This window comes from Gossypium raimondii, chromosome 1 (assembly GCF_025698545.1).
Source record: "Gossypium raimondii isolate GPD5lz chromosome 1, ASM2569854v1, whole genome shotgun sequence".
In the NCBI taxonomy this organism is placed as follows: domain Eukaryota; kingdom Viridiplantae; phylum Streptophyta; class Magnoliopsida; order Malvales; family Malvaceae; genus Gossypium; species Gossypium raimondii.
Window position 1 is genome coordinate 25,291,825 of NC_068565.1, and position 16,086 is coordinate 25,307,910.

A 16,086-nucleotide genomic window follows, 5' to 3' on the forward strand; every position below is an offset into this window, starting at 1 on the left:
CAATGTCCTCTTATCATTCTCCGTTGCCTGATCAGGATATTCGCGATTTTTCACATATAGTAGTAATATATCTTGGTACCAGGGACGATTATCATTCTCTATCTCTTCAATGTTATAACAGTGGGCCGAGATCTCATAAATACTAATTTGAATGGGCTTCATGTCCTCAAACTAATTCACTTTAGTCATGGAAGCTAAAGTAGCAAGAGCGTCAGCCATCTGATTTTCTTCCCGTGGGAGATAACAGAAGGTAATGTTGTCAAACTCTTCAATCAATTCCAGAACCAATCTTCAATCTCGGATCAACTTAGGGTCTCTTGTCTCCCATTCCCCTCTTAGTTGGTATATTACCAATGCTGAGTCTCCGTACACTTCTAATGTCTTGATTTTCCGCTCTATGGCTGCCCGTATACCCATGATTCAAGCTTCATACTCAGCCATGTTATTAGTGCAATCAAAGTCCAATTTACTGGTGAAAGGATGATAATCTCCATTCGGAGACACCAGGACTGCCCCAATCCCATTGCCTAGTGCATTCGATGCTCCGTCAAAGTTTAATCTCCAAGAATGATTTTCTTGGGGATCCTCTTCAGCATTTGCCACATACATCAAATCTTCATTCGGGAAATCAAAGTCCAGAGGCTCATAATCTTCTAAAGCTCTGCTAGCCAAGAAATCTGTTATCGCACTCCCCTTGATGGCCTTCTGACTTACATATACGATATCAAACTCAGAGAGCAAGATTTGCCATCTAGCCATTCTTCCATTCAATGCTGTTGACTCCATCATATACTTCAAAGGGTCTAATTTTGAAATTAGCCAAGTCATATGATAGAGTAAGTATTGCTGAGATAATAAATCACCTTTTCCTTCTTTCCAGTCGCATCATGTTGACCCAGCACGCATCTCATGGAGTTGTCGAACACCCTTAAATACAAAATCAAGGGTCTATCTGGGCTTGGTGGTGACAGCACTGAAGTATTGGATAAGTACTGCTTTATCTTTTCAAAAGCTCCCTGGCATTCTTCATTCCAAACCCTTCGATTATGTTTCTTCAAAAGGCGAAATATGGGATCACATTTCTCGGTCAACTGTGAAATGAACCGAGCAATGTAATTTAGTCTTTCTAAGAAACCTCGAACTTCTTTCTGAGTATGTGGTGGTGGTAAATCTCGTATTGCCTTGACTTTGTCTGGGTCAATCTCGATTCCTCTTTCACTGACTATGAAGCCCAATAACTTTCCTGACCTGGTCCCAAAAGTGCATTTTGTCGGATTGAGCTTGAGCTGAAACTTTTTTAGTCTTCAGAATAATTTTCTCAGGACCTGCACATGCTTATCCTCTGTTCTGGATTTGGCAATCATATCATCAACATATACCTCAATCTCTTTATGCATCATGTCATGGAACAAGGCTACCATGGCTCTCTGATATGTTGCTCTCGCATTCTTTAATCCGAACGGCATTACTTTGTAGCAAAATGTTCCCCACAAAGTCATAAATGTAGTCTTTCCTATATCTTCAAGGTGCATCTTTATCTGATTGTATCTTGAGAAACCATCCATGAAGGAAAACAATGAATATCTAGCTGTATTGTCAACCAAAGTATCGATATGCGGCAGTGGGAAATTGTCTTTTGAGCTTGCTTTGTTCAGATCTCTGTAATCCACGCAAATTCGTACTGTTCCATCTTTTTTAGGAACTGAAACAATGTTGGCTACCCATTCAGAATATTTGACCTCTTGTAAAAAACCCGCATCAAACTGTTTCTTGACTTCCTCCTTTATTTTAAGCACAATATCAGGCCTCATTCTTCTCAGTTTCTGCTGAACTGGCTTACAATCCTCCCTTATAGGTAGACGATGTACCACGATGTCAGTGCTCAATCCAGGCATATCCTGGTATGACCATGCGAAGACGTCTTGGAACTCTCGAAGTAATTTAATGAGGTCTCGTCTTGTCTTTGCAGAATTCTCAGTTCCAATTTTCACCTCTTTTCCTTCTTCCAGGCTCACAACTTCTACTGATTCTTTGTGAGGTAGGATTTGTTTTTCCTCTTGTTCTACCATCCTGAACAAGTCCAGAGATAAACCATAATCTTCATCACTTTGAAAGTCGTGCGATCCCTCTAAACACATGTTTCGTTCAAAAGGACACTCTGAGTTCGTAGCAGCGTCATTCACGTCGTTGATATACTGGGACCTAATATAGTTACAAAATAATGTATGAATTTATGTACAATTACTTGTGCAATGATTATAAATGAAAGAATATATTTACTTGTATGGAAAGAATGAAAGAACATTTGCTAGAAACGATCGAAAAGATGTTTTATTAAAATAATGATATTCAAACATAAGCCTATTTCACAAAAGAGTTCTTGCTATTTCTAGTTCTTGTTATTTCTAGGCTAAAACAACAAGTTTGTTCTGAATATTACTCTGAGACAGTTCTAAAGACTTTGGGTATTTCTTCCACAGTCCAATTGTCTAGAACACTCCCAAGCTCATAAGGACGAATATCTAACCAGCTCCTCTCTTCATTCACATGCTCATGACTGACATTGATGTGCATATTTCCCAACGTCTCTTCAATGCTTTCCTCAACCGGTATCTTTCTCTCAACATGAATAACTCCTCCAGATACAAAGGTTTTGGATACGTGTGGAATTATCATTAGCTCTCATTTGGTTTCCTCCCCACTTAGACGCGCCTTCTTCTTTCCTGTCTTTTTTTTAGCTCCTTCTTTCTCTGTCCCCTATCTGGCTTGTATCCTAAGCCAAAGTGATCTTGCTTTCCTTTCAATACTGGCACCTCAATCCTCCCTTGAAGATATCTCCCCAGCCCTTTTCACGGTAAAACTCCTTTTCCTACCAACAATTGCAAACCCATCTCTGTAGTTTTAGATAATTTAGGCACCAAAATTTTGCTTCCTTCAGGCACAAATGCCACGTTTACAAACTCCAAAGATCGAAATGAGCATTCTACTGACTCATCATTAGTCTCCACGTACGGCATCTCATTGGATACAGCTGCTATTATATCCTCTTTGGTGTTGATTGTCACTAGCCGACCTTCTGACACTAACTTCAGCTTCTGATGTAATGATGACGGTACTGCCCCCGCCAAATGTATCAATGGTCTTCCTAATAAACAATTGTAGGAAGGTTTGATATCCATCACAATAAAATCTACCTCACAAACAATTGGGCCAATCAGTAGGGGTATCTCAATTCTTCCCATGACCTTTCTGTCTGTACCGTCAAATGCCCTCACCATATTTTGGCATGTTTTCATGTGCGAATTGTCTATGGAAAGCCTGTTGAGTGTGAATAATGGCAACATGTTCAAAGCTGATCCATTGTCAATCAACACTCCTGGCAAAATATGCCCCTTGCATCGTGCAGTGATATGCAAAGCCTTAGTAGGTCCCACGCCCCCAGGAGGTATTTCATCATCATTGAAGAATATGAAATTATCAGCACTGATATTATTGACCAACCGATCTAACTTGCTGACGAAAATATCATCGGCCACATAGGTCTCATTTAACATCCTCATCAACGCACTTCGGTGTACTTCTGAATTCAAGAGCAATGTTAGTACGGATATGCGAGCCGGTTGTTTATGCAACTATTCGACAACATTGTACTCGCTGTGCTTCAAGAATTTAAGGAATTCCAAGGCTTCTTCCTCTTTCACTGGCTCATTGATAGACAACACAGGCTTAGCTATTTCCCTCTCTTATTCCACTATTATGGCCCTTCCTTTCACATGTTCTGGATTGGCACTCACATCCTGGTTCTTTGTAGTCTCCATTCCATGGATAGTTGTATTGTACTCATAATTCCACGGAACCTTCCTACTATCTTTGTAAGAAAAGGTTGCAGGTTTCTTTATTATGATTCTTGGCATTACTGGCGCTCTCACTTCATCATTCCTTGGCCGCGAGATGATGACCACAGGCTGAGTTACTCTTGGAACCTTTGTGGATTCGGATGTACAAATACTCCCCTCCTCCTTAGCTTCTTCATAGAACTCTATTTCCTTGTTATCCATTAGGCCTTGAACCAAGGCTCTGAATTCTGTGCATTCTTGAATCTCATGTCCCTCCTCATGATGGAACTCACAGTAGTTTTCCTTCTCATCAAAGCTTCTTTTTGAATCCACTACCAGCAACCCCCTTTCTACCATCTTCTTCCAGATCCATCTCAAAGGAATCTTCACTTCTGCGATATCCTCTTTGATTTTCCTACCCATGTTACCTCCTATCATGTTCACTCCATTTTCATTATGATTAGGTAACGGATTCTTTGTACTGGGCGAATCATCCACTTTAACAATACCCATGCTTATGAGTCTTTCTACCAGCTTCTTAAACGCTGTACAATGTTCTATAGAATGCCCCGCGATTCTTGCGTGATAATCGCATTGTGCGTTTCCGTCATACCACTTGGGGTACGGAGGCTGCAGAGGTTTCAAGTGGTAAGGGGAAACCACGTGTGCATTAAATAGATTCTGATATAATTCCCTATACGACATCGCGATCAGCGTAAATTGAAGCTTCTCCGTATTTTACCTTGTATCGGATCCTCGTTTTGATGATCCTTATTGGTTAACAGCCACTTTTCTCAGCTGATTCACCATAATTATCTTTGCATATGAACTTGTATTATTGACCTCATTTTCCTTCTTCTTCGAGGACGACCTTCTACTACTTTCTCCCGCATCTATCTTACCGCTTCTGATAGCATTTTCTATCATTTCGCCATTCATAATTATGTCAGAAAAGCTTTTAGTAGCACTTCCTAACATGTGTGTAATAAATGGGGCCTTCAAGGTGTTAACGAAAAGCATCGTCATCTCTCTTTCTAGAAGAGATGGTTGAACTTGTACGGCAACCTCCCTCCATTTCTGTGCGTATTGCCTAAAACTTTCGCCTGATTTCTTTTCCATATTCTGCTGAGTGATCCTATCAGGTACCATGTCAGTCACATGGTTGTACTGCTTTATGAACGTCTGCGCCAGATCTCTCCATGAATTAATTTGGGTGCGGTTCAATCGATTGTACCACTTGGATGCTGCCCCTGTGAGGCTATCCTGGAAGCAATGTATCAAGAGTTGGTCATTATTGACATAACCGGTCATTCGTCTGCAGAACATGGTAATATGAGCTTCGGGGCTACTAGTTCCATTGTACTTCTCAAACTCTGACATTTTGAACTTGTAAGGGTGTACTAAATCCTGGACCAGACTCAATTCTTTAGCATCCATCCCATAGTAGCTCTCCGTACATTCCATCGCTCTAAATTTCTCTTCCAGCCATTTGTACTTCTCCTCTAACTATTTTGGCAACTCGTCATTCATTTTCTCCTTTCCAGCCGTCTCATCGAAATCAGGGATAATAGGATTAACAAGGTTGGCTTCGGGGTTAGAGCCCGATCCTGCCTGGAGATTCATTAGCGTTACAGCGTCACCCTAAAATTGCTGAGGATTAATGGTAACAGAGGACCTACGCGAGTATATCTCAACTTGCCGGGAAGTAAAGTCTGGAGGATAGACAAGTCCCTCATTGTCTCCTTCTTCAACATTGAGCACAGAGCCTTTCCTTTATCAGTTCCCTTGTTGAACCATTGAGTTAACTGGGCCATCATACTCCCTTGAGATTCCATCATTTTGTCTATCATTTTTTGCTGCTCATTCATTTGCTTTTGAAGCTGCTCCTGCTTTTCCTTTTGGGATTGTTCTAGCCTTTCCATCCTTTGATTCATATCCTTAGTTTTTGATCGAGTACCGTAGCGGTATTTAGTAGGCTGGTTGGTTTCCAGATTAATTGAGAAGTGATTTAAATTAATTAGAATCTTTAAATATTTTTAAATGCATATGAAGTAATGCAATGCATGAATGCAAAAAAGACGTCAATTTTGATTCAATTCCATATAAGAAAACTTTACTAGAAAGAAAATTTCTTTACATAAAGTGAATTACAAATAAAGCTTTGCCCTATGGCTCAGTATTCTAATCTTCCTAAGTAACACAGCTAACTCCTGCCCCCGATCTGATTCTAATTCATACTTCACACTCAACATGTCTGCTTGTACTGCCAAAGCCTGTACGTGATTAGCTACTTCTCGGATCTGGACCACAGCTTCCTCCATAATATGATATCTGCTCCTAACTTGGTTCTGAAAGTAGTATAGCTGTTCCTTATTACGATTTTCATTTACTTCCAAGTGCTTGATCCGGTTTTCACAATTTTGCAACGCTGTTTCTAGCTCTTCGATTCTTTGCTTCATTTCCTCAATCTTGCTCAAACTTGCTTTCAACTCTATTGTGGAATTTCGATTTCGATACTGACGAAGAGATCCTTCCAACACGATCACCCTATCCTTTAACTCGTCCTTTTCCTTTTGGCTTTTTGACAAACTATTTTCTAAAGCCTCGTTTCACCTCTGCATTTCTTGGAATTTCTGTTCCCATCTATCGACTTTGTCCTTTTCTTCTCGAATTTCTGGTCGCCACTATTCTGACGTTTTTCCCAGCCCGGCAGTTCTCATTAACAGACGCAACTTTTTATAATCTGTCTTCAGACTACCCAGCTCCTCATCAGCCTTGTTTTTCTCTTTCCTTAATTTCTCAGTTTCAAGCTTCTGAACGTCTATGTCTAATCTCAAGTTCGTCTTTTTTTCCTCTATTTGCTCTATCTTCTTTTCTAAATCCGCATTTCTTCTCTCAAAATCTCGTCTTATGATTTCCAACTCAGAAGGAATAACTCGCAAATGCTCCTCTATTGGCTGGCGACCCTCTTGATTTACCTTGGGTATATTGTCGTTGATTCTCCTACCCCACCATTCATTATACTCAGGAGTTGTCATCGGACCCATAGCCAACCCCTTCATTCGGCGAGTCTGTTTCCACGCGCTAGACATCTCTTGAATCTTCTTTCTATAACCATCATCTTTGTACGAAAATTCACAATCAGCTATCCCTTGGGTTGCAGGTATAAATTGTCTTGACCTATACTGTCTTAGTACCAACAACGGGGCATATCCACTAGCTCTCCAAATCCCAAGTAGTGGAACCCAATCGAAATTACCACACCTATATAGGATCTCATCTGGAAGTAACCAAGGAGCTCTCCACTCAACATCTTCCTCCTAAAGACTTTGAAGAATCGCCATCCTCTTCTCCTCTGAAATATCGTCCCTCTTCGGCGTAGCTAGTATCTCCTTTAGTGGTGATTAATTTTCAGAGAAAACCCGATACGAAACCTTATCCACCCTCCAAAAGTGATTGTGAAACCATACAAGTAGAAGCTGTGCACATCCAATAAATCTGCCCTCACCTGTTTTTCGGCATGCATTCAATGACCTGAAGGTTTTTGCCAAAATTGCCAGAATCGGTGTAACCTTCTTATCAAGTCGGTCAAATAAATCGGTGACTGCTTCATCGACATGCCCCAAGGCCTAGGGGAAGACAACCAAGCCATAAATACTTAAAGCAAAGACATCTAACCTCTTTCTTACATCTGGATGTGTTAAAATTGCATCTTTCAAACTTCTCCAAGGAACGTACTTACTATCCCCCTTTTGCTTAATCCGTGCAGCAACCCACTGCTCACTCATCCCTGTTATACCTATCAGCTTCTTTGAAAAGGTTGGCACATTTACTGCTCTCGAGTAGACCCGGTCCGCTTGAAACTTTGAACATCAGAGTAAAGCCACATATTCTTCTATCGTAGGCACCAAATCGACATTCCCAAACGTGAAACAACTATAAACAGGATTCCAAAACTGGACGAGGGCTCGAAACAAATGCTTGTCTACCTTCACATCAAGAAAATAAGGAAAATCCCCATAATTGTCATAAAATAACTGTCTAACCTCATTATTCCACTGATCTCAGATTTCCTTCAACTCCTGCAAATTGTTTTGAGTTACACTGATGCGAGTAAAATCCTATAATTTTGATATAAACCCATCGGCCAGGCTATCGCCCTTTTCTTACTGCGTTGTTTCAGACCAAGTTCGGACAGCCGCATTGTCCTTCACTTTATCAAGAAACCCTTTTTCCATGTCAAGCTTTCTATCTAGCAACTGAATCTGAACTGACGCCTTTTATGATGAAATGAAATGCCATGTCATGCAAACAAAATAAAACACAAAAGTCAGTATCAAATATAAGTATATAATCAAGGAAGAGTAAAACTTCTATTAGGACATCTACTGGGGTTTAGTGTAGTTCTACCTAAGGCAAGCTCCTAAGGCTCATTATATGCGGTTTGGCTCTAAAGTAAAGGTACCCGAACCAGTAGATTCCTTGATCTTCACCCATTATAGGCTCATATAGATCAAGTTCAGTTCAGGGGGACACATTTTCCCTATGACTATACGGAGATGAAGATCTCACGAAGGCATAGGTACCGATGTATCCCGAAAGCGATCCACTATCCTATACGATGGTGAAAACCTCAAGAAGGAATAGCTTCTCACTCCCACTTAGAACGTAAAAATTATCCAATACATGTAATGTATAATGCAAAATAATTTAAAGAACTTAAATCAATTAAGCATGAATGCAAGAGGATTTTTTAAAATGAATTTCATTTTTTGACTATAAGATAAAAATTAATCAACTTTGCGGCTCGACTCTCTTATTTTTTTAAAAAAAATGTTTTGTTCCCTAGTGGAGTCGCCAAGCTGTCGAAACCATTTTTATTTTTATTTAAAAAAACAAAAATTAGTTGTCGATTAAAATTGGAAAATTTGGGAGTCGCCACCAATCTTTTATTTAAGGTGTGATTGAGTCACCTAAAAACGACTTTGGTCTACGAATTTTAGAAAAACGGGTCCGAGAGTCGGTTACGTATGAGGAAAGATTAGCACCCTCATTACGCCCAAAAATTGGTACCTAGTTAATTAATTAATGTCTTAATGTCGAAAATTTGAAAAATATAATCCTTAGCAAAAACTTAAAAAAACGTTACGTATTAATACCCTTGTCATTTCAGAGAAAGAAAATGCCACACCCAATGCGTTCGGGCACGACATTCTAATTTCCTCAAAAATGAATTAGGTCGAAATACTTGTATAATAAAAATTTAAAAGAATATCCATTTATTTAAGATTTAAGAAATCGCGGCCCAATACATTAGGCACAATTCCTCCAAAATCCCAAACTCGGAATATTTCCTTTATTATTTTTTAGAAAAAAATCTTCATTTCGAGAAATCAATGTGTCACATCCAATACGTTAGGATACAACGTGTTGAATTCCCAATAATGAGTTCTTATTTTTTGATTAAAGAGAAATGCTCGATTGTTAGATTTAACAAAGAAAATTGGAACCCAATACGTTAGGGCTCAATTTCCTTGAAAATCCTAAATACAAGCATTATATCAATTTTGAAAAGTTTGAAATCGAGTAAAAATGATGTGATGCTACATAAAATATACAATGCAATAATAAATATTACAATAGCATAGAAATCATGTAAACATATAAATAATGAAACTAACATACATAAAAGAAGTAACCATTGACATGCAAGAATATCAAATAAATAAACAAAATATAAATGAAAAACATAAGTCAATAAACAAATGAAAGAAACAATAAAGGATAAACATCACATAATATATACATTGAAATTTTGGGTTAAAATCTATAGAAACAAAATATAATGCATTTGTGAAGATAAAGGAGGAAAAAATGCACATTATAAAGTATGTAAAAAAATCATGCATTAGCGTTTTTCAAAAAAGATAAAATAAATATGTCCCTATATATAAATATAAAAAATGGTTAAAATATTAATATGTATACATACACATATATATATACAAGAATAAATATATATACATATATAGATTATAAAATAATTACATATATAAAAATAATAATTACATTATATTAAAAAATATGCGCATATATATATAAATATGTAAAAAAAAACTATATGTATATACATACATAGATTTAAAAAATAATTAAATATGAAAATAAAAAAATTAATTAATAAAAAAAGGAAAACAAAAAACTAATTTGAACTATAAATAAAAAAGTCTGGGGCAAATCTGTAAATAATTGAAGTCCGGAGGACGAAATTGAACGCACGAATTACATAGAGGGGCTGGAAGGGAAATTTTCCTTTCTCCTCTAAACGACGTCGTTCATATTAGGACGAAATTGAAAACGATAATAAATTAAAGGGTAAATTAATAAAATAAAAAAACTTAATTACAGAAACATTAAAAGGCGGAGGGGCTAAAAGCGCAATTTACCCCTCCACTCAAAAACACGCGGATGCTAGGCCGGGTCGGGTCGGATTCGGGTTAACCCAGGTTCAAAACGAAGTCGTTTTGAAGAGGCTATTTAAGCCAAAACACAGTTCAAAAAATCATATTTTTCAGTTCTTTTAAAAAAACAAAACCTCTCAACCCCTTTTCTCTCAACCATCCATCCCAAGCAAGAGTCAGGCAGCAGTGAGTCACCGGCCATCATACCGGCACCGATCTTCGGCTGGCATCACCGATTATGCCGAAAAAAAATTCCACAGTCGGCCTCTCTGACCTTTTTAGACCCAGATCTGAGTTTGAAGTTTCTAGAAAACCCTCAGAAAACACGAATGAAGCACGAAACCTTTCGATTTTCGACCACCGATCCTCAGAGTCGATCCCCCTATGGCTTCGTCTTAAAAGCAAATAGGTTGTTTTCTTCTTCTTTTTTTACTTTTATGTTATTCGTTTGTAAAAAAAACATAATGATAAAAAAATGAAAAAAAATATAAATATCAACCTTTTAATCAGTTTTTTATTGCTCTCTGTATTGAACCTTTTTGTTTGCTGCAAAAATAATAGCTAGTTTTTCTTATTGATTTCTTGAAAAATCCGGGTCCAGATTACAGTGTGTTCAATGGCTTCTTATAGCCATAATAATAAAAGAAATAAAGGAACAAATCTCCTTTCGATTTGATTTGCCAATCTTCGATTCCCTTTCCATTTTTGTGTTTGCAGGTGAAGATTCGGCTGTGGCGGGCTAGGTGGTTGCAGCACACATGGTTAGAAACCCTAGGGTTTCTGTCATCTTTTTTTGGGCCACTGTATTTGGGCCTTCATTTAATTTTATTTTGGGCCATATGTAATTGGGCCTCTATAGTTCAATCGGGTCTGGGTTTTGTTGTAATTGGGCAGTTTCATTTGGGCCCGTTTATTATTTGTACCCGGGGCAAAAATCGGGTATTACAGAAGCCACGAAAGTCAGTGGGCTTTACGATACATTCCTAGGGAGTAGAACCAAAGTGATGATTATCTAGCTAAATTTTCTTTTGAAAGAAAAAAAGGATTTACAACTGATTGAGGCCCCTCCAAAAGATGCTTTAGCATTTCTTAATGCAGACAGAGAGAAATTTTTGCATCCCTCATTCTTTTCATGTGACTTAGTTTTGTAATATTTTTCTTTCACCAAAATAATAAAGATTTTACAAAAACTCACAAAATAATCGTTCAAATTGAAGCACTCCTGACCTGAGATATCCAACTCCTGCGCAAACAAGCAAATAGTTGAAAGGCAAAACTCAATCATCACCCCCTCAAGATAGTAAAAAAATAAGCGTAAGAGTGAAATAGGATAAAAAACACTAATCACCAAGCAAAAATCATTCACCACCAAGCTTTAAATAACGTAGGTCTCCTCACCCCTATTTTAGCAAAAGCATTAGCCATTTCATTACCTTACCTGTGAACAAATGTGAAATAGACTCGAATTAGTTGGTTAATACGACGATCGATACCAATGAAGAGATTCTACAATGACGTTGGTATTTATATTTTATTTTCATATATAAGCATAATTCAATTTTTTAACGTATTATTAGATTATTCAAGGTTTCTATTTTTGGTAGGCAACTTTTTATGCTTTGTGTATTCCATTTTACCTATTTTGCAGTTCATTTCAATGAATGTATTGCTTTTGTTTGAATTAAATATCTGCTTCCTCTAGCATAGATTTTACTTATATTTTTATTTACTGAGTTAATTTTGAAGGAGCATTTGATAATAAGACCCTAATTGAAAAAGAAAGATCTTTTATTTCAATTTTTTCATAAATCGAGATATTGGTTTGTGTTGTTTAATTGAAGGGTCTAATTACTGTTTTACACATTCTGTAATGTATCATTTTAGTTCACATTATACTATTTTTGTTATGCAATAAACAAAATAAATCATATTTGAAATACCCAATTTTAGCCTGGGCCCAAATAAATAAAGTGTCCAGTCCATTTAAAAACCTAATTTACAAGACCCAATTACATTAGCCCAAATACCCTTGGCCCATACACCGGCCCAATACACCAGGCCCAAACCCTAGCCCAACTACAATGTAGCCTTTAACAGCACATGTGAAAAAACCCTAGCCTCCCTTGCATCAGCAGCGCCGCAGACATCGGGCCACTTCGTGCGTGTGTGCTAGCGGTTATCCGGTATGCACCTACAACGAACCACAAGATAACAAGCAAGAGAGGATTTGTATTTATGAGTTTTTGGTATGGGGGTCAAGGGAAAACTGTTTGAGGAAAGACTAAAAAGTGTAAAAGGTACCAAAATTTTGGATTAAAAAATAGAAAGAAAAGAAAAAGAAAAGAAAAAGCAGATTTTTAAGGTGATTTTCTTCAGTTTTTATTTGTTTTCTCTGTTATTGTTTTCGTTTTTTTCTGGTGTGCAAAACAGAAATAAAGAGGAAAAGAAGAAAGAAAGCTTACCTTGGCACTCAGATCTGCTCCAACAGGGTTAAAAAAACCCAACTCGATGAGTATCCGACCACCGATCGCGGTGGAGCCGTGGTGGAAGGACTGACGGCGGCGGCCTAAAGGATTTGAAACCCTAGCAGAGGAGGCTAAGATTGATTTGCTTTTGAAGAGTAGCAGAAAATGAAAATTTTAACAAAAAAAAGGTTTTATAAGGGATCAAAACAGCGCCGTTTTGAGCCTTTGATTCCAGCGACCAAAACGGCGCCGTATTGACCATGCCCGTGTGCGACCCGATCTGACCCCGGGAGGATCCGCGCATTTCTTCAAAATGGGCCATTTGCGCAATTGGTCCCTTTTATTTTACAATGCTTTTAAATTAAATTATTTATTTCTTCTAAATTTCACCACATGTTTTATAATTGTTTCAATTTAGTCCGTGTTGATGCGCAGTGTTTTAGAGGAAGGGATTAATTTCTCTTTTGGTCCTCTCTTGTTAACTGTGTGTTCTATTTGATCCATTGGTGTTTTGTTTTGTTTAGATTTGCCCCTTGAATTTTCATTTATTTTGTTTTTAATCCTTAATCTGTCATTTTATTAATTATTATTATTATTAGTATTATTATTATTATTATTATACCTATAGATATACACGCATATGTGTTTTATAATATATATATGTATATATTTTAAATGTTTTAAATACATATACATATTTTATTATTATTTTATTATTTTATTTTCATAGTTTTTATATGTATGTATATACATTTATATTTTATAATATTTATACATTGTCCATATTTTATAATCTATATATATGTTTATACATTCTTTATAATATGTACATATATATTTATAGTCTACTCAAAACTTATTATAAATATACTTTCTATTTTCTCATTATTTACCAATATATTATGCTTATATATTTTTGTGTAAATGCATGAATATATTTTAATATATTTTATTATTGTTTTATTTTCATGATTTTGTATTCATATATATATGCATCAACATTTTATAATATGTATGCATCTTTTATATTTTATATCCATACACACATTTTCAAAATTCACTTATATATCATATATATATATATATCATATACATGTATAATTTAAATTAAAATATTTGTTTCATATTGCATTGTTTTTTAACACATTTTTAAATACATTTTGATTTTTCGAACATTAAAATCATTTTTTTATGATTCAAAGGTTCTCAAAATAAAAAACGATATTCAAAGTTAGGGATTTTCGAGGAAAATTGAGCCCTAACGTATTGGGTTCTGATTTTCTTTGTTAATTCCAAATAACCGAGCATATTCGTTATTTAAAATTTATAAGCAAAAATTATTTTCGGGAATTCAATATGTTATGTCCTAACGCATTGGGCATGACATATAGCTTCCTCGAAATGAAGATTTTCCTTAAAAAATTAAAAAGCGATATTCAAAGTTCGGGAGTTTTGAGAAATTGTACCCTAACATATTTGGTCTCGAGTTCTTTATCTAACTTGAACATTTGATTATCGGTTTCAGATTTCAACATTTGAGTTTAACAAAATCTTTTTAATTTTCGACACCAAGACATTAAATAATCAAATTCGGTACCGATTTTGGGCATTACGAGGGTCCTAACCCTTCCTCGTGCGTAACTGACTCCCAAACCCATTTTCTCAAATTTCGTAGACCAAATTTGTTTTTTAAGGTGGGCCGATCACACCTAAATCACGGATCGGTGGCGACTCCAGTTTTATTTTTAAAGTCGACAACTAAATTTTTGTTTTCAAAAAATGGTTTCGACAGCTTGGCGACTCCGCTGGGGACTTCGAGAGTCGAGCCATAAATTGATTATTTGATGTCTTTTTGTCGAAAATTAAAGTTGTTTTAAAATTCATAATTTCCTTTTGCATTCATTGATTTTCATTGTTGTCTTGTTTGGCTTAAGTCTGTTATCTTATTTGCATTTTGCATCTCATAACGTCGGTCATTTTTACCCATTTAGGTGGGAGTGAGAAGCTAGTCCTTCGTGAGGTTTTCACCTCCGTATAGGATAGTGGATCGCTTTCGGTATACATCTGTACCTATGCCTCCGTGCGACCTACGTCTCCGCATAGTCATAGGGAAATGTATTCCCCTGAATCGAACTCGATCTATATGAGTCTATAATGGGTGAGGATCGAGGAATCTGCTGGTTCGGGTACCCTTGCCCTAGAAACCAAACCACATATAGTGAACCATAGGAACTCACCCTAGGTAGAATTACTCTTAACCTTAGTAGATGCCTAATTAGGAGTTTTTATTATTTCTTGGTTGTATTATATTTAATTGTTACTGACTTTTTTATGTTTTCCTCTGATTGCATGGCATTACCATCACATGGCATGTCATTTTAAAAGGCGTTGGTTCGTATTCGATTGCTAGGTAGAAAACTTATCGTGGGGAATGGGTTTCTTGATAGAGTGGAAGATAATGCGGCTGTTCGAACTTGGGCTGAAATCACACAGCGCGAGAAGGGTGATAGATTGGCCGAGGGGTACATATCTGAATTTTGGGACTTCACCCGTGTTAGCGTAACCCAAAACAGCTTGCAGGAGTTGAAAGAGATTTGGAATCAGTGGAATAATGAGGTTAGACAGTTATTTTATTCAAATTATGGGGATTTTCCTTATTTACTTGATATGAAGGTGGATAAGCGTCTCTTTCGAGCTCTCGCACAATTTTGGAACCCCGCTTATAGTTGCTTCACGCTTGGGAGGGTTGACTTGGTGCCTACAATAGAGGACTACACGGCTTTACTTCGGTGTTCAAGGATTCAAGTGGACAAGGTTTACTCGAAAGCTGTAAATGAACCGACCTTTTTGAAGAGGTTGGTGAGTATAACCGGGATGAGTGAACAGTGGGTTACAGCTCAGATCAAGCAGAAGGAGGATAGCAAGTGCATTCCTTGGAAAATTTTGAAGGACCTCATTCTAGCGAACCTAGACGCGAAGAAGAAGGTAGATATATTTGCTTTAAGTATATATGGTTTGGTGGTGTTCCCTAGGGCTTTCGGGCATGTTGATGAGGCAGTCACTAACTTATTTGATCGGCTTGATAAGAGAATTACACCAGTCATGGCAATCTTGGCAGAAACCTTTCGATCGTTGAATGCGTGTCGGAGAGCGGGAGAAGGTAGATTCATTGGATGTGCGCAGCTCTTACTTGCGTGGTTCCACAGTCACTTTTGGGAGGTCGATAAAGTTTCGTATTGGGTCTTCTCTGATAATTATTCACCATTGAAAGAGATAGTGGCTACACCGAGGAGGGATGACATCTCGAAAAAGAAACGGATGGCT